The following is a 21404-nucleotide window of genomic DNA, read 5'->3' on the forward strand; positions in this document are numbered from 1 at the left end:
GCTGGAATAGGCTGGAACTGCCAGCTTCAGTCTGCTTCTGGATACTCACCAGGATGAAGGGTTCGTCTAGGGGAACCTCTGCCCTGAAAGTGCACCCCAGAGCAGACTGAAAAATCAGAGAGAAAGAGGCAGAGGGTGTTTTCCGGACTCTGCCCCTCCACAGGCCAGGTCAAGCCCCCGGGCTCTCTCTAGTAGCTCTGGCACCTTGTACATAGCACATACGACTTGGCATTATTTCTTCTGTTGGTGTCTTTCCTGGGTGACGTCGATCTCCCTCCAGACTGGAAGCTCCGCCCGGCAAGGTTGATGTCTGTTGTAACTCTCCATGTGGCTCTCTCTTGTTCATTATTGTGCAGGGCAGTGGCGTGTAATAGACGTTAGGCGGATGAGCAGATGCATGGAGTCACCGTGAAGGGTGACAAAGGTGACAAAGGTAATGCCAGCAAACATTTATTTAACGCTTACTGTGTACCAGGCACTCCTCCAAACACTTCCCTGGACTGACTCCTGCAGAAAGTAACTAGCACAGGGAAGGCTTTCAAATGCTTCCTGATGCCTTTGGGGCTAAACTCCTTGGGGGCCCTGGAGGGACCCCCAGGGCTGCCCCCCAAACCCCCAGGCCATCTGGATTCCAGGTGGAGCCTAGTCTGGGGTCACCCCCAGCAAATAGATTCAGTTCTCCCTTGCTCTGCAGGGGTGAGAGCTGCTCCTTGTAAGCACCTCTTGGGAAAGCCCAGATCTTTGGGGTTGCCTTGACCTAGGGCCAGGAGGTCCCAGAAGCTCTGTCTGTCTGTTCCTTGGGCTGCACATTTCAGCCCGGAGCCCTGGCCTTCTGTCATTCTGGCAGTGTGGATGAAACAGAACAGACAGATTTCCTGCACCAGCAGGACTTGGAATCTTATGAGAGATCTTGAACTGGAAGATACGTGAAAGATCACTTCCTTCCTTCCTTCCATCCTTCATTCCTTCCTTCATTCATTCGGCTGTCCAATTCTCCTGCTCAGACTCTAGGTAACCTACTGACCATCTGATACTTGAATCCTTTCTCAAGTGTCCCTGCCAGGCTGCCTTTGCTTGTCTGTCTCCAGTGACAGGGAGCTCACCCTTTAAGGAGGCAGGCCACTGCATCTCTGCAGTTATGATCGTTCAAAGTCTTTCCTCAAGTTGCTTCCTGGGGACTTTCACTTTCACTCAGTGGCTCTGGGAGTAAATAAGGAAGTCACTCCCTCTGTCTTATGGGAGCAGGGTGGCTACTGGGTTCCAGGTGTCAGGGACACGAAGGAGAATAAAACAGGCCCTTACTGGCAAGTAGCTCAGGGTCTTTAGGAGAAGTGAGATATATTCAGATTTCATATGACATATTATTATCATGCTATAACACTAAATTGTAAATGCCAGGTTGCTTAAAGCATGGAGAAGGAAGGAAATAGAGGAATCATTCTCACTTGGGCAAACCAAGGAGGGCATCGTGGAGGAAAAGGTATTTCCACTGACTGGAGGGCAGAGAGAGAGGCCCAGGTGAGCTGTGTTGGGGTGGGGTCTCCTCCCTGAGAGGAGACTGTGGTCAGGCAGGTTGGCTCAGAGCGAGCCCCAGCTCCGTGTGGGAACTGTGCTGAGCAGGTCAGGGTGACGCTTCAATACATTAACGAATGTCTCCTTTGCTCCCACCCATCCTTCCTCCACTTCAGGCAGCCACAGGACATTTTCTGGCTTGGGATGGATGTTAACAACAAAGAAGAATAAAAAAGAGTTAAGTTTGTGGCGTTTTGATTTCAAGTCTGTCTTAAGTTGCTAGAATCTGGCTTCAGAGCTTCAGTAGTCTAAGTCTTAAAGGACCCAGGGCACAAAATTCTGGCTATAATAGACCATGTAGAAGACTGTCCAGGCAAAGGTGATTATTGTCATCCCAGAAGAAAGGGCAGCAACTGGGCTGGGGGCAGAGGGAGATGAGACAGTACCCCATGGAGGGCAATGGGAACCTCATCTAGTAAGCAGAAGGCATGGGCCTGTAGATGAGCACATTTTCTTTGGAGAGGAGGCAAAGATTGACTAGGGTGAAAAAGCAGTGGTGAATATCTCACAAATATCCTGTTACATGAGTCTGGGCATTTGTTCCCACCTCCTAATATCCTCGTTGCTAATCAGAATTTTCTCATGTCAGTCCAGGGTCTACTGGAGAGATCTCTCTTCTGCTGGGTTTGCTTAGCTACCCCAAGGGGAGCCTGCCTGAGAACAAAGTGAATCAGGAGGAAAGTTGACTTGAAAGAGACAGGCAGCAACTTACACAATGTTATATGTCGATTATATCTCAATAAACTTGGAAAATAAAGAAAAAAGAAATGGAAAAAGAGAGACAGGAAATTTCTTGTGGGCATTGTTGATACCCTGGGTCCAGCCATACCTGAAGTTGTAGTTTCAGGAATTTTTCAGATACGTGTGAGAAAATAAATTATTCTTCTTATTTGCGTTTTTCTTAAGCTACAATGAGTTGTGTTTCTGTTACTTGCAACCAGGAGTCCTGGTAATGCCATCTAGCAGTAAGTAGTGCAGGGGAGGTGTTGCCATGTACTGAGCCAGGCAGGACACTTTCTCATTCAAGTTTCCCCTCAACCCTGTGAACTTGGGGGGCATCTCATTTTGTAGATAGGATGGCTGAAACTCAGAGAAGGCATGACACGAGCCCAGGATTCATGGCACAGCAGTGGCGTGGCCAAGGTTTGAACATGCTCTGTTTTATAATTCAGATCCACTCCATGCCCTGATGGGCTCCTCCTGTGGTCTGCCCTGCTGCTGATAGCGCAGAGAGAAGATGGGAGAACGGCGTGTCTGGGGTATGCATGGCGTCTCAGAAGCAAGCCACTCTGCTGTAAGCATCTGGATTGGGGAGCAAAGCAGATGGCCCATCTGACTCCACCACATCGTGTAACTTTATGGCGTCGGCAGGTTCTCCTCCCCGCTGCGTTTATAGGGATGTCTTCAGGATTTCCTTTTTGATATATGAAAGAGGCTCGTCAGCTGCACTCCCCCCCCCATCGGAGCATAATCTGTGAGTAAATCACAGCAGACCAGCAGCAAGTGTTTGCACGGGGCCTGCGCCCTGTGCGTGCTTTGGGATAAATCTTCTGAGTAACGTGCTTACACGTGTGACCCTGGGGACCAAGCAGCATGAAAAGGTCAAGTACAAGGGGCAAAAGGGAACTTGTCCTTTGCTCCTGCTCTGGACCAGAAGACAGAGCAGGAAGAAGATGGTTTCCCAAGGCTGCTGTAACAAAGTACCATAAAACAACAGAAATTTATTCTCTTATAGTTCTGCAGGCTAGAAGTTTGAAATCAAGGTGCTCACCGGGCTGTGCTCCCTCTGAAGGCTCTAGTGGAGAATGCTTCCTTGTTTTTTCTAGCTTCCGGTGGTTGCCTCAACCTTGCTATTCCTTGGCTTATAGACCCATCACTCCAATCTCTGCTTCCTTCTTCAGCAGGCATTCTCCTGGTGTGTCTCTGCCTCTGTATCCAAATGTTCCCCTCCTTTCTCTTCTCAGGACACTGATCACCGAACAAGAGCTTCATCTTAACGTGGTTATGCAAAGACCCTATGTCCGAATAGAGCTGCATTCTGAGGTTCTGGGTGGACATGAATTTTGAGAAGGGGGGCATTATTCAATGGAATACAGAGGGTGATGGGGTAGTTCTTTCATGAGGGGGGCCTTGTCTGGAGGTGGGAGGGGCTTCAGAATGTGCACATGCCCCTCTGGGGGATTTCCTTAAGATAAATCTCATAGCAGCTTCTGTTCATCCTGACAAATAGTTATGTAGGCTGAGTGAAAGCATTCTCGATAACCCAGCAACTCCACCCCCTAAGAAAATCCCCAATAGGAATGAATCTCATTGTCATCAGAAGACATGCACTAAAATGTTCACAACAGAATTATTTATCTTGGCTGAAAACTGGAAATTACCAAATGCCCATCTCGGTAGATTGCAAAACAGCTCCAGTTCTTTACAGCCCATCTCATTAAGAGGCAGAGTCTATTTCTTCTCCCCTTGAATCTATTGTTGTGGCCAATAGAATGTGGCAGAAATGATGTGTGCTTCTTCCAAGGCCAGACTTCCAGAGCCCTTACACACTTCTCCTTGCTCTGTGGTCACCATGTGAAAAGTCCAGACTAGCCAGCTGGAGGATGAGAGACGGGTGGAGCAGAGATAAGCTTTCCCAGTTGACATCATCCTAGACCCTCCAGCCCCAGCTGCAGATGGAAGACACATGAGCAAGCCCAGCTGCCCAGCCCAGAAGAACCACCCAGCCGATCCCAGTCCACATCAACTAGCAGAAGCATGTGCTAAATAAATGGCTGTTGTTTTAAGGCATTAAGCATTGGGATGCTTTGTTACGCAGCAATAGCTCATTGATCGTCAAGAGTAAAATGGATACATTGTGGGACAGGTGCACAATGGAATAACGTACAGCATAGAGAATGAATGAACTGCTGCTCCGCAGGACATGGATGGATCTCAGATACCTGGCAGAGCAAAAGAAGCTCGACAAAGGAGAGTGTGTACTGTACGATTCCACTTATACAAAAAGTGCAGAAATAGGGGAAAGTAATCTGTGATGAGGTAAGTCAGGATAGTGCTTACGCTTGAGGGATAGTGACTAGGAGGGGATGTGGGGGGACTTCCAGGGGCTGGTTATCTGGGTATGTCCACTTGGTGAACCTTTGTTGAGCTGTACACTTATGACGTGTGCATTTCTATGCATATAGGCTATCCCTTGGTAGAGATAAAAAAAAATGCCGGTTCTCTTGTTTCTTTTCTAATTGCCAGTAAGTCAATGGGATCACATCTTATGGGGAGGACAAGCGTGTAAGGGGAAATTCACGTACAGTCAACTGCCATGTCCCAATAAATCCAGTGTAGCCAGTGTTTCCTTCCACGTTGAGACAGATTACGATTTCTCCTGTCAGACTCCAGATGAAGTAGAAGTTTGTGACTGTCACAGGAGCTAGAGCTGTCGGTGCTCACACCCAGAGGGACATGTGGGATGGGAGGTGAGGTCTTGGCTTGGGGAAGACACACCTCAAAGCCAGGGGTGTGAGGAATCCCTCATCCTATAAACCTCCCCCCTTGGGAGGGGGGTAGCCAATGTGTTTAGTTAAGTTCACCTTAACCAAATTGAACTTAATTCAATTTAACAATTAAATTTAACAATTTACGTATGATTCAAGGCCAAGCATATGAAGGATTTAACTCTTGATTAACCGACTCTTCTTCACCGCTAACTCCAATGCCCGCTACACCATCCAGAGCATCAGGGTTGTGTCAAAAAACCTGAATTGTGGTCTTAATGTGATCCCAGGCGAGTCACACCTTTCTGGGTCTCGTGTCCTCATCTGTAAATGGCGGGAGGCACGGACTTGAATAAAATGGGTGCCCTCTGCCACTTTGAGAGTCTGGGGTTCTAAGCTGCCCTCTGCGAGACAAAACCACCCACGACCCAGGTTGTAAGGGCTGCCATAGACTTTCTGGGTGGTTCTGGACCAATGTTCCCTTCCCCACCCATCTCCCCATCTGTGCAGTGGGTGGCTTGGTCCCGTGGGTTTCTTTTTGTGGCGCTGGACAGGGGTGGGTTCCAGGGCTGCAGAAGAGGACAGTGATGGGAGGAAGGATTGCCTGGAATGAAGACAGAGGCCACGCTTCTGCAAGATGGAAGCCTGGGTTCAGGCGATGTGCTTATGGCTTCAGGGTTGGGGCAGCTTCTCCAGCACACAGGCTTTCTCCTCAGCCCCAGCATTCCTTTCTGACCCCACAGAGCCACCCAAACCCGGCCGGAGATGGGGTGCTCCCAACTACTGCTGGGGGACCCAGGGGTTCCCAAGCATGGCTGCTCGCCAGAAGTGTCTGGGAGACCCTCAAAGAAACTACAGCGTCCTAGGCTGCAACTCGGGCAATTTGGCAGTAGGGCTGTGGTCCAGGGCCTGGGAATCTGTATTTCAGCAGCCTCGGCCTCTGGGGCTAAGCGGCCATGGGAGCCCAGGTGGTGGACGCGTGTCCCCGGGGGGCCTCCCCGGGGGCTTCTGCTGCTGTCACAGCCACACACGTCCTTTAGCAAACACACATGGCCCATGATTGATTCTCTGCCGTTTCCCTCACAGCCCAGCGGGTCTGACTGAATGGCCGACGTGCTGCCCAAACACCCCACTGGAACCGCTTCCCTGCCCTCTGCTCCGGAAGTCGTTTGTTTGTTTTTAGACACAGCCTTTATGTCCAGCTAAAAGGCCACCGGCTTCCCTGGAGCCACCCATCCAAGCTGGAGCCGGGCTGAAGATTGTCCCAGGGCTGGGGGTTGCTGATTGGGGGACCTTGACCCCAAGGCCGGGGCTGGCTGGGCGTGGTGGCCCAGGTGGGGCTGCTCGCACTGAAAGGTGGTCACTCTGGGAGCCCAGGGAGGACACCCCGTGCTCCTGCATCAAGGCAGCCCTGGACTTGTCCTGTGTGAGATCCTTCCCTCCACCCTCCACTGTGAGCAGTTCTTGGGCAGCCTTCTCTCCCTCCCTTCTTCCTCCCTTCTTTTAACCACGTGTATTAAGCACCTACTATGAGCCAGGTGCTTGCAGCGCCAGTGCCTTTGTTTTCTGTGTGAAATAATCCACGGGCAACCTTTGGTTGTTAAAAGACCAGACTCTGAAACTCGGCAGACTTGGGCTTGAATCCCAGTCCCACCCCTCCCGCAGCGCCTCAGCTTCCTTGTCTACTAAATGTGGATGATAAAGCCAGTCTCCAAGCGTGACTGTTTGGTGGGGGTGGGGGGCGTCCCAACACCCTGGATGGGAGAGAAATGCCTGACACCAGCCTGGCACGCAGTAGGAGCTCAGAATTTCTTCTTCTCTCGTCCCGCTCCATCTCCATCTCTCTTGGTCTCTATTACCCAGCCTCTCTCCCCACCTGGACCTGTGCTGTAGAGAGAGGAGCACCGGGCCAGGAGTCTAGAACCTTGGGTCCTCATTCTCACTTTGCAGTACCCTGCTGTGTGACCTTGGGTGAATATTTGTCCCTCTCTGGTCTGGTTGGATCATCTCAAAGGCTTGTTCTCAAAGACCCACCCAGGTTGTGAGTTCCTGGGGGACCTGGACTCAGTTCTATCTTTCTATCTTGCCTGATACGTAGAAGGTGCTCCAAGAAGGAATGTGGAGATGAGGTGAGTGGGTCATTAGCAATGTCTGGGTCCCAAATTGTACGGATCTGGTTGGAAGGCTCTGGCTGGCAGAATGGAGCTCATTCTCCTGGTAGAGCTGCACCAGGGTAGGGGGTGGAATGGGAGAGGTCGCTGCACTTCTTATTTTCATGGAAACACTGCAGCCTCAGCCTCTGCTACTGGCAGGGCAAAATGGAGATGGGGTGGGATTAAGGGGCCAGCTCTGGCTTCAGAGAACCACCCCCCCAAAAACTGCCACAGTCCTCTGGTGGGCTGGAGAGAGAACCATCCCTGCCCTTCCTTCCCACCCAGGGTCCTCACCCCACTACTTTACTTCCTTCTTTCCGTCCAGAAAATAGGGTCCTGCACATTCACCTGTTACTTCACCCACACATCCATCCACGCACCCGTCCGTCCGTCCACTCAACTAGGCATCCATCCACTCATCCACCCATTCACTCATCTACCTATTCATCCATCCATCCATCCATCCACCCATCCATCCACCACACACACCCATCTACCTCACAAGCACTGGCAGGGCTAAGCCAGGCCCATGCCAGGCTCTGGGGGATAGAGCAGGGAGCAAAACAGCTGTGGTTTTGCCCTTAAGGGACTCTGAGCTTGGTGGGGGGTGACAGTACGTCCGTAGATAAGATAATTTAGGGCGTTGGGGGCTGTGATGGGGACACACAGGGCATGCGGAAGCCCATAGAGGCCCCTAAATCAGCTGCGGGTGGTGGCTGTCAGGGCAGGCTGCCTGGAGGAGGGGGTGTTTAGGGAAACACCTGTGGGAGTTAAGCAGGGGAGGAGTAGAAGGGAACGGCATGTTCAAAGCTCTGAGAGTGGACGGAAACCAGCTCAGAAATGGCTGCAGGTGGGAAACAAGTAATAACAACAATAATCACCTTCCCTGTACGCATTATCTCACTGAGCCCTCCCAGACATCCACCCCCATTTTACAGACCAGGAAACAGAGGTCCAGAGAGGAGGAGACTTGTGGAGGGACCCAGGCCTCAGCTGCATGAGCCCACCTCCTCACCAGGATGAACAGCCCAGCCCCAGTGGGGCAGGCAAGGCCGGAGGCCCGACAGACTTCCTCCCAGACCTCCCCTGGGCGGGGCTGGAGGCCCCGGGGAGGCCCTGCGGGTGGGGGCAGGGCGTGGGAAGGCTGCAAACTGGTTTGGGGCGGTAGGGCTTTCCTGCCACTGCCGGTGGCCCCCGCCTTTGTCCTCATGTGTCACTGAGGAATGCAGCTACAGGCTGGATAAAGGCAGCTTTGTTCGGAGGCCTCAGGAGGGGGGAGGGGGAGGATGGTGGGAGGGAGGAGCATGGCCAGGAAAGGGTTACTGTCCCTCCCTTCTGGCTGGCCCTGGCCTCAGCTCTGGGCAGGAAGCACCTATGCCCTGTGGACACCCACATCCTCTGCTGCGCCCTTAATGTACTTCCTGACCTTGGGCAAGTAGCTTCCTTTTCTCGGAGCCTCAGTTTCCACATCTGGATAATGGGAATCACCCACCAACCTCTACGGATTGTTTTGAGGCTCCACCCAGATGAGCCACGTGGTTGATGGCATCTGTAACGCCTGTTGATGAAGGCGAAAAGGGCAGCCCAGAGAGGCAGAGTGACTTGCCTAAGGTCACACAGCTTGACCTTGAAAGGGGGAAGAAGTCAGGTGCTCGCCATGGGTGGTTGGGCAGGGAGATGGGCACCTGTCTGTCTCCATCTGCAAGGGGCTGGGTCTGAGGCAGGCCCTTTGCCTGGACGAGGAAGAGTGACAGGTGTCACTTGCACTGAGTGCACTGGCTCCTAGGAGCCTCATGAGGGTGGTGGGCGCTGTGTCTGCCCTGGGTCACCACTGCCCCCAGTGCCTGCACAAGGTGGGCAGGAAAGCCCAGTGGTTCCAGCCACAGCCTCTGTCTGACCTCCGGCTGGTCCCAACCCCTCAGCATGTCTCAGTTTCCCCCTCTGTGACATGGATCCAATATGAGGACACACGTCCTAGGCTTGTGGGGAAAGTTCAAGGAGATAATGTGAACAGAGTCCTGGCACCAGGTAGCAGGATTAGCGGGACAATGGATATCTGCTTGCTGGCCGCACAGAGGATTTTCTCAAGGTCATGGCCGAGGGGGAGCTGGGATCAGCCCAGGGCTCCTCCTGGCTCTTCCTGCCCAGGAAGGAAGGATGTGAGCCTTGGAGGGGCTGCAGTCATGCAGTAGGACAGTGGAACGGAGAAGCAGGCAGGGTGAGCCACCCAGCTCTACCCTCTTGGGAGGAGGTGTCATGTGGGGCTGGAGCTCAGGGACATGGCCCTCCACCCCCTCCCCATAGTGACGGACGTGGACAGACAGATGGGGCAGGGCTGAGCACGCTTAGTCATGGCCCAGATATAACCTTGGCCCCAGGGGCAGCTACCTCTGCGTAGCTTCCTCCCAGCAGCTGTGGCCAATCCCAGTGAATCTGAAGCTTCAGTTTTGCTCAGTGAGTGGGTCTGAGCTCACCCTCTTTGGATGTGAGAGGAAATCGAAGCCCAGAGACGAGCAGTGACTTACCCAAAGCCACACAGCAAGAAAGGGGCAAAATCACTTACTCACTCACCAATTTGGCAAATATGTGGGGGCAGGTTAAGTCTTTCAGGAAGGGCATTCCTGGAGGAAGCCTTGGCTTATACTAAGGTACAGGGGAGAAGTCCTATGATGGTTAAGGGTGTGGGTGTTGGAGCTGATCTGTGGGGTCAAATCATGGCTCTCCCACTTGCTGTGTGACCTGAAGCAAGTGGATGAACTGCTCTGTGCCTCCGTTTCCTCACCTGTAATTTGAAGATATTCATGGTGCTTATATCACGGGATGACAATGAGATAATCCACGTAAGGTGCTTAGATAATCCATGAGACCTGGTACACGGTAGATGCTCAATAGATACGAGTTGTTAAGCGGGTGTGGGGAATACAAGACTTGGGAACTTGGGAACTGCCAGCCAGTGGTCGGTGGGGAACGTCTGGAGCCCAGAGTGGGAGGTGGTGGTCCAGTCGGGAAGCCTGGGGAACCAGGAAAGGGGTCCTGTGGTTTGACTTGCCCCTGGCAGGCGAGCGTGTGGGGTTGGGGGAGGTCAGGTGGAAACAATCCAGGGGGGTGATACTGGGGGACTGGGCTGGCGCAGAGGCAGCGGCAGGGAAGGGAAGGAGGAAGAAGGGAAGGACTTGGTGCTTATCTGGATGTGGCAGGAGGAAGAGGGGGCATCTCCCAGGATGCCTCCCCCAGGTCCCAGTGGAGGTGGGAGCCGAGCGGGGAAGGGGGATCTGGAGCAGGGAGCTTTGTAGGTGCCAGGCGAAGCCAGGGAGGGGTCGTCTTGCCCAGGGCTGGCTATGTAATTTGCAGGGCCCCGTGGAAAATAAAAATGCAGGGCTCCCTATTCAAAAAGCAGGAGTCGTCCCCGTAAAGGTACTAAAATATAAAACCTTACCTTTTTTTCTGCCTATGTCCTCTGTTCACCCTCCATTATCCCACCAGACTTCATTTACAAAACACAGGTTCAAAGATAAAATTATTACAAATATCGAGAAGGCAACAGCAAAATGTGAAAGCCGGTGTGGAGCCCTTCTGACCGCAGAGACCACATGTCCATAAAGCGAAATCTGGTCGAGCCCATTTCACAAATGAGAAAAAGTGAGGCTCCGGGGAGTGGCGTGGCGGGGACTACAGCCCTGGTATTCTCACCCGTTCCAGAGCACCCTATATTTTTCCCCACCTGTGTCCACTCAGCTGATTTCCACCCGCCAAACTCCAAAAAGGGGTCTGAGGAAGTTTACTGTAAAACACAGGGACTGTTAACACAGACGCAGACCTGGCCTAGGAGCTGTGTGACCTTGGACAGGATACACGAACTCTCTGTGCCCACAGTCTATCGGCAGAGACAGGCTTAGAGCCCAGAACTCCTGCCCGCCACCCCCCACCAGCAAGGCCTGTATCCCCTTCAGTGTTTGAGGCTTGACGCCGTCATAAAAAATTAAACCACAGTCCCCCAATGTTCTTGCCAGCTTCTCAGGTCTTATTTTTTTTGGCCACTAAGGAGACTAATAAATGGCTTGCCACTTGACGTAATCATTAAGGGCTCCACTGAGCTGTGGGCAGCATTTCCTCCCCTCCTTGGCTGGGCCTGGGGCGCCCAGCCACCGAGGGTGACAGTGATGGATGGTGTCATCATGGGGCTTGCCCAGCGGGGAGTGCGGCCGGGGGTTGGGCACGGCTCTCTCTCCTTCAGGCTCCTGGGTTATTCATTATGGGAAGGAGGAGTTGATGTGTGGGGTTGACGGCCAGCTTCCAGAAGGGGCACGAGCAGGACTTCCAAGGGGACTGTGGTCAGGGCGGATGTAAAGACTAGTGTTTGGGTGCAAGGAATCAAGTGACAAATGGCCAATAAGCAGATGTGAGGAAAAAGGGTGATCTCAGTAATAGGTGATCCAAAAATACACATTAAAACAAATTTTTTTTAAGTTACAAAATTGGTAAAAATTTAAAACAATGTAAATGATTAAAAAAAATATATGATAAATTGGTCACAAAAATGTTCTCAATTCTCTGGCCCTCCCTGTTTCTATTCCCTTTGCAATGAGGTTTGCAGTTCTTCCCATCAAGAGATAGAGTCTATTTCCCACTCTTGGTATCAGGCTCAGTCATGTGACTTGTTTTGGTCAATGGAATGTGGCAGATGTGATGGTGTGCCTGTCCTGAGCCCTGGCCTCAAGAGGCCTTGCAGCTTCTGCTTGCTCTCTTGGAATCCTACTGACACCCTGTGAGCAAGCCTGGGCTAGGATGCTGGAGGAGGAGGCACCATGTGGTGCAGAGCCAAGCTCCAGGCACATGAGAATGCCCCTTCAAAGCAAATAAAGCCAACCAGTGGTGCAGAAGCGAGCCTGGTAGAACTGCCTAACTGACCTGTAGACACAGAAGCAATAAGAAATGCTTATGGGGCTCCCCTGGTGGCGCAGTGGTTGAGAGTCCTCCTGCCGATGCAGGGGACATGGGTTTGTGCCCCAGTCCGGGAAGATCCCACATGCCGCAGAGCGGCTAGGCCCGTGAGCCATGGCCGCTAAGCCTGCACGTCCGGAGCCTGTGCTCCGCAATGGGAGAGGCAACAACAGTGAGCGGCCCACGTACGGGGGAAAAAAAAAAGACAAAAAGAAATGCTTATGTTTTGAGCCATTGGATTTTGTGGTGGTTTGTTACGCAGAAATAGCTAACTGACACAAATTGTAATACCCAGTGTTGGCGATGGGTAACCGTGGGGGTAAATAGGCTTAATCACATGTAACTGGCAGGGGAGCAGTTAGCTAATATTTTGCATATCCATTAAAGTAACTAAACATGAAAAAGCTTTACAAGTGCAAGGTGATATTATAATTTTGGGGCCTCTGTTTCCTAATCTGGAAAATAAGGGTAAGAGCACCCATTTCACAGGTTATTGTGGAGACTCAGTGACTGGTCAAATGCACAGTATAACACTTGCCACTCAAGATATGCCCCTAAAGTGTTGGTCGGCTTCTCTATTAGCATATCATGGGGACAACAACACTCAGGGAAGCTTATTTATGGTCTCAGCTTTGGGGATTCGTTTCTTTGGAGATCCTAAAACATTTCTATTTTGTGGACAAAGATTTATCAGCAAGAATGCCCACTGCAGCATTGCTTATATTGAACAAGTAGAAACAAACTAAAAGACCAACACAAAAAGAAACCATGGTTGCTTATTTACTGTTTATTTACTATTTCTTATTGTTCACTAATTTTTACTAATATTGCTTGAATATGTTAGGATATGGCTATATGCTGAAATACAGTTCAGCCATGGAAATCAGGTTTCAAAGAGAATTTGATGTTACAGTGTCCAGGCTATTAAATGAAAGAATCAGATTACAAAATAGAACTATCACATGATCCCATTGTAAAACTTCATTGTATATCTCTATCTCTATAAACCTGTGCAGAAAAAACATATCTGGAAGGAACTAAACCAAAATGTCTGGGTTTGTCCCTGATGGTGAAGCTATATGTCTCTTTTTCATCTTCTTCATATTAGCATGTGTATTTTGAGTTTCTTCAGTGCCACGTACCTGGCATCCATCCGGAGACTCCTTTAGTTCTCACAATGAACCATAGAGATGGGTTCTAGGACTATACCCATTTCTCAGATGGCAACATTAAGGTCAGGAGGAGCTCAGTGCATGTGAGTTAAGGGAGAAAATGAGTGAATGAATGAATGAATGAAATCAGAAGCCTGTGGCCAAGATGAGGGGAGGGTTCTGCGGACCTTGAATGAGAAATGATAAAGGAACATATATTGGTGTCTGCCCCACCAGGCTGCTGTACTCCCTGAAATTTCCCCATCTGTGCTTCATCTGTTTCAAAAACGACCAGGGTCCTTCCTGCCTTCTTTCGTTCAAGCTCCTCACTGCCTTTTCTAGACCTGGAGGAACCCTGAGAAATTATCTAGCCCTGCATTCTCAGATGATTTTTAGAGTTTTTTCTTTAAGTAATCTTTTATCTCTGATGAATAAAGAACTATTCATTGTGGAAAATTTGAAAATTGATCAAAATATGAAGGAGAAGAACCCACCCCCCTATATTTCTACCATCAGAATAATCAAGGTTGGCATTTGGGTGTGTTTGGCACCCCTCATATTTCTCTTTACACAGCTGGCCTCATCCTGGAGGTGCAATCTGGTACCCTGCTGGTTTTATGTCATGTTGATAGAAGTCCATGTGGATATAAACACAACACTGGGATGTTCCAAGTGTGGGGATCCCTGATGGAAGATGATCAGTCCCTGGCGTCCGAGGAGCCCCACAGTTTTGCAGGGAAGGATGGCAAAGGAGGGACTGGGCACCTGGGATCCCAGACCCTCCCCTCTGAGCAACTGTGTCTGGGCTGCTTTAGATATTGCAGGGCCGCCCAAAATTTTGATCATAAAGAATTCCTCTGCTTCAAAAAGGCCAGGCCTGTCATCTAGAAAGGAGGTGTGACTTGTTCAATGTCTCCCAACAAATCAGGAGCAGCCCCGGGGCTGGAACCCAGGCTGCCTGCCTCGCATGTTCATTGGATAATCATTAGTGGGCACCATCTGTATGCCGGCAACTGGGCTCGGTCCCGCGGGATCAGCACTGAACCATACTCAGTCTCTGCTGTCCTGAAACCTCTGTTCCACGAGGGCAGTTGCAAAATCCTGGTTATCAGGCAAAGGATTGAACGGTTGCAGTTTGTGATTAGAGGGATGGGAGCTGAAGACAGAGTGAGGTGGAGAAGACGGAGTGGAGGGAGAGACGGTCTCTCTGGGAGGTGACCTCTGAGCTGGGGCAGAAGGGATGGGAGGAGTGAGAAGGCCGGGGGGACCAGCAAGGGAGACGGCCTGGAGGATGGCTTGGCTGAGCGAGGAGGAGACGGGGTCAGATTGCCGGGCAGGACCAGGACACACAGGCCACCGTTAGAGGTGAGCAGAGGGTTTAAGCAGGGGAGGGATGTGACTGGATCCACGTTCTGAAAGGTCACTGACTGCTGTGGGGCCATGGCTGGCAGTCTGCCATGGCCCTGTACGTCTAGCCTCCCGGGGAAGGGACGCTCCTCTACTCCCACACCTCTGACATCCCTGGCGTGGGAGGAGTGCACAGTGGGTGGGTCCATCAGCTGGGCCACAGGCCAAGGGTGCTTTGCACCTGTGGGAGTGGGGGACTGCCTGCCCCCACGGCAGGGGGATGGGAACAGCAAATCCCTTCCCCCACCTGGCCAAAGGCCTGCCTGCTTTGCAAGGCCCCGGTGTCACCCCCGCTTCCGGGCATCACCCAGAGCTGGGCTGGCTGTACCCTGCTTTGCTCAGCCTCCCAGTCACCCTCTGACCTCGGTGTCATGGCAGGAGGAGTCTGCCTGATGACTACTGCTCACTGGGCACCCAGGGGCCAGAGCCTGGACCAAGTGCCTTCCTCTCCCTTGCCCCACACGCTCAGACTCAACAGATCTGCGGGGCTACGAAGTCACTTGCCCAGGATCACACAGCCCAGCAGGGGTGCAGCTGGCCTGCTTGACAGGTCTCCACAGACCCTACGTGCCCCACCCTAGGCTCTGCTTCTCAGCCCCCAGGGGGATGACACCACTGGTCAGAGGAAGGGAGATGGGGAAGGGTGTTCCCACCAATGGGAACAGCGTATGCCAAGGCCTAGATAGGACAGGATATAAATATGTGGGTGTTTTTATTGTAACTTCTTTGTTGAGATATGATTCACATACATACAGTTCACCCATTTGAAGTGCTCAATTCAGTTGTTTTTAGTATATTCAAGAACTGTACAATTATTACCACAATGAATTTTAGAACATTTTCATCACCTCAGAAAGAAGCCCTGTACCCCTAGCTCTCCCCACCCCCTCCATTCCTTCATCCCCCAGCCCCTGGCAACCACTAATCTACTTTGTCTCTATAGATTTGCCTATTCTGGACATTTCATATAAACGAAACCATACAACACGATCTTCTGTGACTGGTTTCTTTTACCCGGCATAAGGTTTTCCTGGTTCATCTAAATCGTAGCATGCATCAGGACGTCATTCCTCTTCGTGGCTGAATAATATTCCATTGTATGAATACACACCACGTTTCGTTTACTATTCATTTGTTGATGGACATTTGGATTGTTTCCACCTTTTGACTATTATGAGTAATGCTGCCGTGAACATTTATGTACATTTTTCTGTGTTCATGTGTTTTCATTTCTCTTGGATAGATGCCCAGGAGAGGAATTGCTGGGTCATATGGTAAATCTAGGTTTAACTTTTTGAGGAACCACCAGATTGTTTTCTGAACTTTGTTTTGAATGGTAGCAAATGTGTGTGTGTGTGTGTGTGTGTGTGTGTGTGTGTGTGAATATGTGTGCATGGACATTTGCATTTGTACATGCGTGTTAGGTATATAAACACATTTGTATATGTGCCTGAGAGATGAATTGGCCTCAAATAGTAGGTATTGTGATAGTTTCTGTCCTATTGATTGAGGTATGTGGGTGAAGCATTCCTGGCAGGGGGATGATATGGGTAAAAGCTGGGAGGTGGGAGTGAGAGAAGTGAATTCTCTCTTTGGAAAGTGCTGGAAAATGACTGAGTCCACAGCACAGTCCCCCACATTTGAGCCCACGTCTTCCTATCACCCTCTCAGCCAGGACCACCAAACCCACTGTAGCTTATGCAAATCATATGCAAATCTCTCCCCTCCCATCCACCCTGCGGCACCCAGAGGAGTGGGAGATATTCTCGTTTGGGTCCTTCCCTTCATTAATTTCTGAGCCGTAGTACATTACTCATGGATAATTAAGAGTGAGCTATTAATACAACATTTAATATTCAAGTGCAGCGAAGAGGAGAGAACTGTAAGTCACAGAATCCTGTTCGATGAGACATTGCATTTTAGCGATGAGATATTTTTTTCGCCTTCCAGAGGCTCAGGACTGCTTGCATCGAAATGTGGGCCTGAGAACTTCATTTATTGATAGAATAGGAACAAGATCTTAAATCACTGGGAAATCCATTTGAAGAACCCAGTGGAGACGGCTGGGCAGTGATTACACCCGGAAGTATAACTGTCTTCACCGGGCACATCCAGAGACAGGAGGTGGCTGGGCTGTCCCATGGCTGGCAGGGGGATTGATGGCATACAGGTTGGGCAGAGACGGAGACAAAGGAAGAAACGTGTGTCCATCCACCCCTGGGAAGGGGAGGAGGTGAGATTGGAGCAGCTGGATTCTGGCTGCCTACACACCTTGTTCATCCTGGCTGGAGGCTAAGGCAGCCTGGACTGTCCCTACTCCCCCCATATGTGACCTTGAAAATAAGGCTCCTCCCGTGTTTCAGCTTTCCTGACCCCCAGCGCCTGACACAGAAACAGAGCTCACCAAATGTCTGAGCACCTGGAGGCCTCGGTTCCCAATGCCAGAAAATGGGGTCTCAGTGGAACTTTCTTTAAGGGCCAGTTCCCATCTTCCTCTGCCTGATGCGGAGGGTCACTTAAACGTCAACAGCTGTCAGTCACGGAGGCCACGTGGCGTGTGTGGGTGGCAGGCCTGGGTCATATCGCCAGGTGTGTGGCGAGTCCTGTGGGCCCGGCTGGCATTCTCCGTCCCCCTCAGTAAGGTGGGGATTGGTTGTCCCGAGGCCATCCCAGGTTAATGTGAGGTGAGGGCTGCACACATTGTGAGTGTTCGGTAGATAAGAGGTACCTGCTGCTGGGAGAATGGGGTTCTGTTGTTTTGGCAGCGGCTTTCGCTGTGGGCTGATGGAGTGGTCCAGGGAGTGGGGGCTGGGATGGTGGGCAGAGGGAGGTGGGCCTGCGGGCAGAGATGAGGAACCGGAGGGAAAGCCAGCTCTTTGCCAAGTGTGAACGGGGGGGTTCCGTGTGAATTACCTAACTCTCGCACCCAACCTGCAACGCACAACGAGTTCTTCTATTTTACGAATGAGGCAGAGGAGACCCAGACATGCTGAGGAACCTCCCCAAAGCCACCCAGCAGAGCCCAGTTCTGGGACTCCTGGATCTCTGTCTCCAAGGTCTGTGCTATATGCTCTGCTTGGGACCCAGTGGGGTGCTTGGTAGATGGGCGGGGATGTGCTGGTAACCAGCTGGGACTCAGAGTCAGGCTGACCCAAGTTCGAATTCCAGCTTTGCCCTGTGTGATCCTGGGCATGTTATTTCCTGTCTCACCACTCAGGCCTCTTGTGTTGAAGTGGGAATAACCAAGTGGGGACCAGCCTCCTTGGGTTGTTCTGAAAGGCAAATGAAGCAGTGTTCTCCAGGCTGCTGCTGGGCCTGTGGGAATGTCTCAACACATCTCACCATTGGGAATGATCTCTATACCCATTTCGCAGATGAGAAAACTGAGGCTCACAGGGGCAAAGAGGGCCTCAAGGTCATTAAATAGTAGGACTGTGTTTGAACCCAGAGCTGTCTGAATCCAAAGTGAGCCTTACTACATCTTGGCCATGATTACATTAGCTAATATAATAACAACAGTGATATTATTATTGATTTCTTCACCTGCTGACCACTAGGCAGGCTCTCTGTCCCCACCACCTTGGTGGTGCGTGTCTGGGATTTCTCAGGGTGGGGATCCTGGTGAGGCCAAATCTTGAGGGGCAGAAACACAGGTGGGCAGAACAGGCTTCTCTCCAGCCCCATTCTGTTCCTGCCCTCCCCCGGCCTGAGGCAGTAAGAGAGATCTGCCACTGGGCCTCCTTTCTCTGCCCACTGCAGGCCTAACTAATGATCTGTCACCTGTTTCCTCACCTGTGTGCCTCCTGGGCCTTTGCAGCCTTACTACCTGCCTCAACCATTGGAGGAGGGCCAGGGTGCAGCTTGGCCCCTGGGGGTCTGGGGGCGCTGAGGGGGGCTGAGAGCTCCAGGAGGTTCACCAGAAACTGCCCTTCTCTCTGCTTCAACTCCTGAGAAATGGTTTTGGATGAAACAAGAATTTAGCAGAGAGGATGGAAATTTAGGCCCCAGAGTCTTACACTCTTGGAATTAAGATTGGCATCTCCGAGTCAGAGATGAGACACTGCTCAGCTTAGGGGCTTCTAACCCCACCCCCAGTTCGTCTCTGGAACTTGCTTGATGTTGCCTCAGTGGATCTTCAGAAGTTCTGTAGCCCTTGAACCGATGATGAAAATGAACCCCAGGGCCTAGTGTGATGTGCCCGGGCTGCACAGCTGGGGTTAGACAGAGCACTGGAGCACGGGGTGGGGATCACGTGTAGCCCTGCCACAGAGCTGGTGTTTGCGTTCGCATTTTGTGAAGCATTGTGAGCAGGCTGTGAGCTCAGGAGTACTCACTGGAGGTGTGGGGAGGGAGCGAGGACCTCTGAGCCGACTACAAGGACCCTCAGATGATGATGATGGTAGTCTCAGTGATGATGGCCGTGTTTGATAATGACTGCCACGATGGCGGCCAGATTTGGTGTTGGCTGACAGCTGTGACATAAGCATGGTACTATGCTCCTGGGCTACATCAAATAGTGGGCTAATAAAATTTCTAGATTTTCTGCTGAGTTCCCCAGTGGTAAAGGGAGCATGGCAAGAGGAAGAGAGATCTAGGGAGCTGGAAGGACCCAGACATGGTCCAGCTCCTCACTTAATAGAGGAGGAAACAGAAGCCCAGAGAGGGACTATGTCCAGGACCACACGGTGGGTCTGTCTGAAGTGGCGACCAGACACGGGGATGAAGTGTGACCTTCCTGAATTGGTGGCTCCGTAATATACGCTTTCCTCTGAACACTGTGAACCACAAGGTGTCCTAGCCCAAGGTCACTCAGCCAGGAATGGTGACAGCCTCAAGGCATGTCAGATCCTGAAGCCTGGCCCTTCTCTGCTAGGCCCTCTGCTGAGGGAGAGTCCAGCTATTCTGTGAGATTTGTGAAGGTGGGGACCATGCCTGCCTCCTTCTCCTTTATAACCCCAGTACCCAGACTGACCCTCAGTGCAGACACTTCAGGAGGGCTTGCTGGATAAATGGAGGAATAAGGGAAGATGTTAAGCTTCCCCATCCACCAATCCATCCACCCATCTACCTGTGGACTGAATGTTTGTATCCTCCTAAATCCATACATTGAAGATCTAAGCCCCAGTACGGCTGTGTTTGGAGATGGGGTCTCTAAGGAAGGTTAAATGAGATCCTAAGGATGGAGCCCTGATTCAATACGATTGGTGTCCTTAAAAGATGAGACCCCAGAGAGCTCTCTCTCTCTCTCTGTCCAGGTATGCACAGAGGAAAGGTCCTGTGAAGCCACAGTGCAGAGGCAGGTATCTACAAGCCAGGAAGGAAGGGCTCACCAGAAACTGAACCGGTTAGAACCTTGATCTTAGACTTCTAGATTCCAGAACGGTGAGGAAATACATTTCTGTTGTTTAAGCCTCCCAGTCTATAGTATTTTGTCATGGCAGCCCAAGCTGACTAGTACACCTTCCATTCCCCTTTCCCCTTCCTTCTTTCCTCTTTTCCTTCTTTCCTTCCACCCACCCATCCTTCCATCATTTCATTCTTCCATCCACCTATCCATCCACCCATCCATCCATCCATCCATTATCCATCCATACATCTATTATCCTCCCTCCCTTCCTCCTTTCTACTTTTCCTTTCCTTCTTCCCTCCACCTATCCACCCATCCTTCTGCCCCATCCTGCCTTCTACCCACCTCTCCTCCATCCATCCCACCCTGGCACTGCTGGGGAGGGTTTTTGCAGCCCTGCCTGACACCCTCACCCTGCATCACAGCATTAAAAAGCCTGCTCTTGAGACTCAGCCCAGGGCTCTGATGGGACACCTTGACGTCTTTCATCCACGGCACCTTACCATGGTGCTCTCGCTCAACTCAGCTGCCACACAGGAATATCTTGTTAAGTCATCCCAAACTTACACTCCAAATTTGATTAAAAAAAAAAAATCCAACTAGCCGAGGGTTGCACCATAAGATAACAAACAGAAAATTAATTTTATTTACACAAATAGAAATGATTAAACCCCAACAGCTGTCCAGGTATCTGGTGCTGCAGAGGCCGGGGCAGTGAGGGAAAACTTCCCTGGGGGAGGCTGACCTGGAGAAGCCTGGTACCTGGGGGAAGGACCCCCAGGAGGGCTTCCCAGCAGCCTCTCCCACCTGCTCCACCTTGGTCCCGCCCAGGCTGCTTCCGTGCAAAACACCCAGGAGCCTCATTTGCATACCCATCAGCTCATTTCCATATCCCACAGCTCTGGGTGGCGCAGCCGCCGCAGGGCTGGCTGACAGCAGCCACTTTTGTTTTCACATGCCATCCAGGGAGTTGTTCCTTCATCCTTCGAACTGGGGGGGGAGGGGGGAGAAAGAAAGCTGAGAAAAAAGAAAAGGGAGAAAACCCCTCAAGACAAGGAGATGGGCACCATCTGGGTAGCGGAAGAGAATGGCACCGTCTGGAGCTGGAACCCAGGGGGAAGCAAGCAATGGGGCACAGGGCCTGGGGGCTGGCTGGAGCAGGAGATGCTAGACTCGCCAGCCTCCTTGTTTACTCGATCCTGGCATCCTGTGCAGGTGACTGTGAGGCGCGTGCCTCTGTTTCCCCATCCGAGAAATGGCAGCCTCACGCCAGCGTGTGGATCCTGCCGGCATGTAACAGCCCCCCAGCTCCTGCTTCCGCGTTTATTCCTGCTGCAGAGCCCAG

This window comes from Orcinus orca, chromosome 15 (assembly GCF_937001465.1).
Source record: "Orcinus orca chromosome 15, mOrcOrc1.1, whole genome shotgun sequence".
NCBI lineage: Eukaryota > Metazoa > Chordata > Mammalia > Artiodactyla > Delphinidae > Orcinus > Orcinus orca.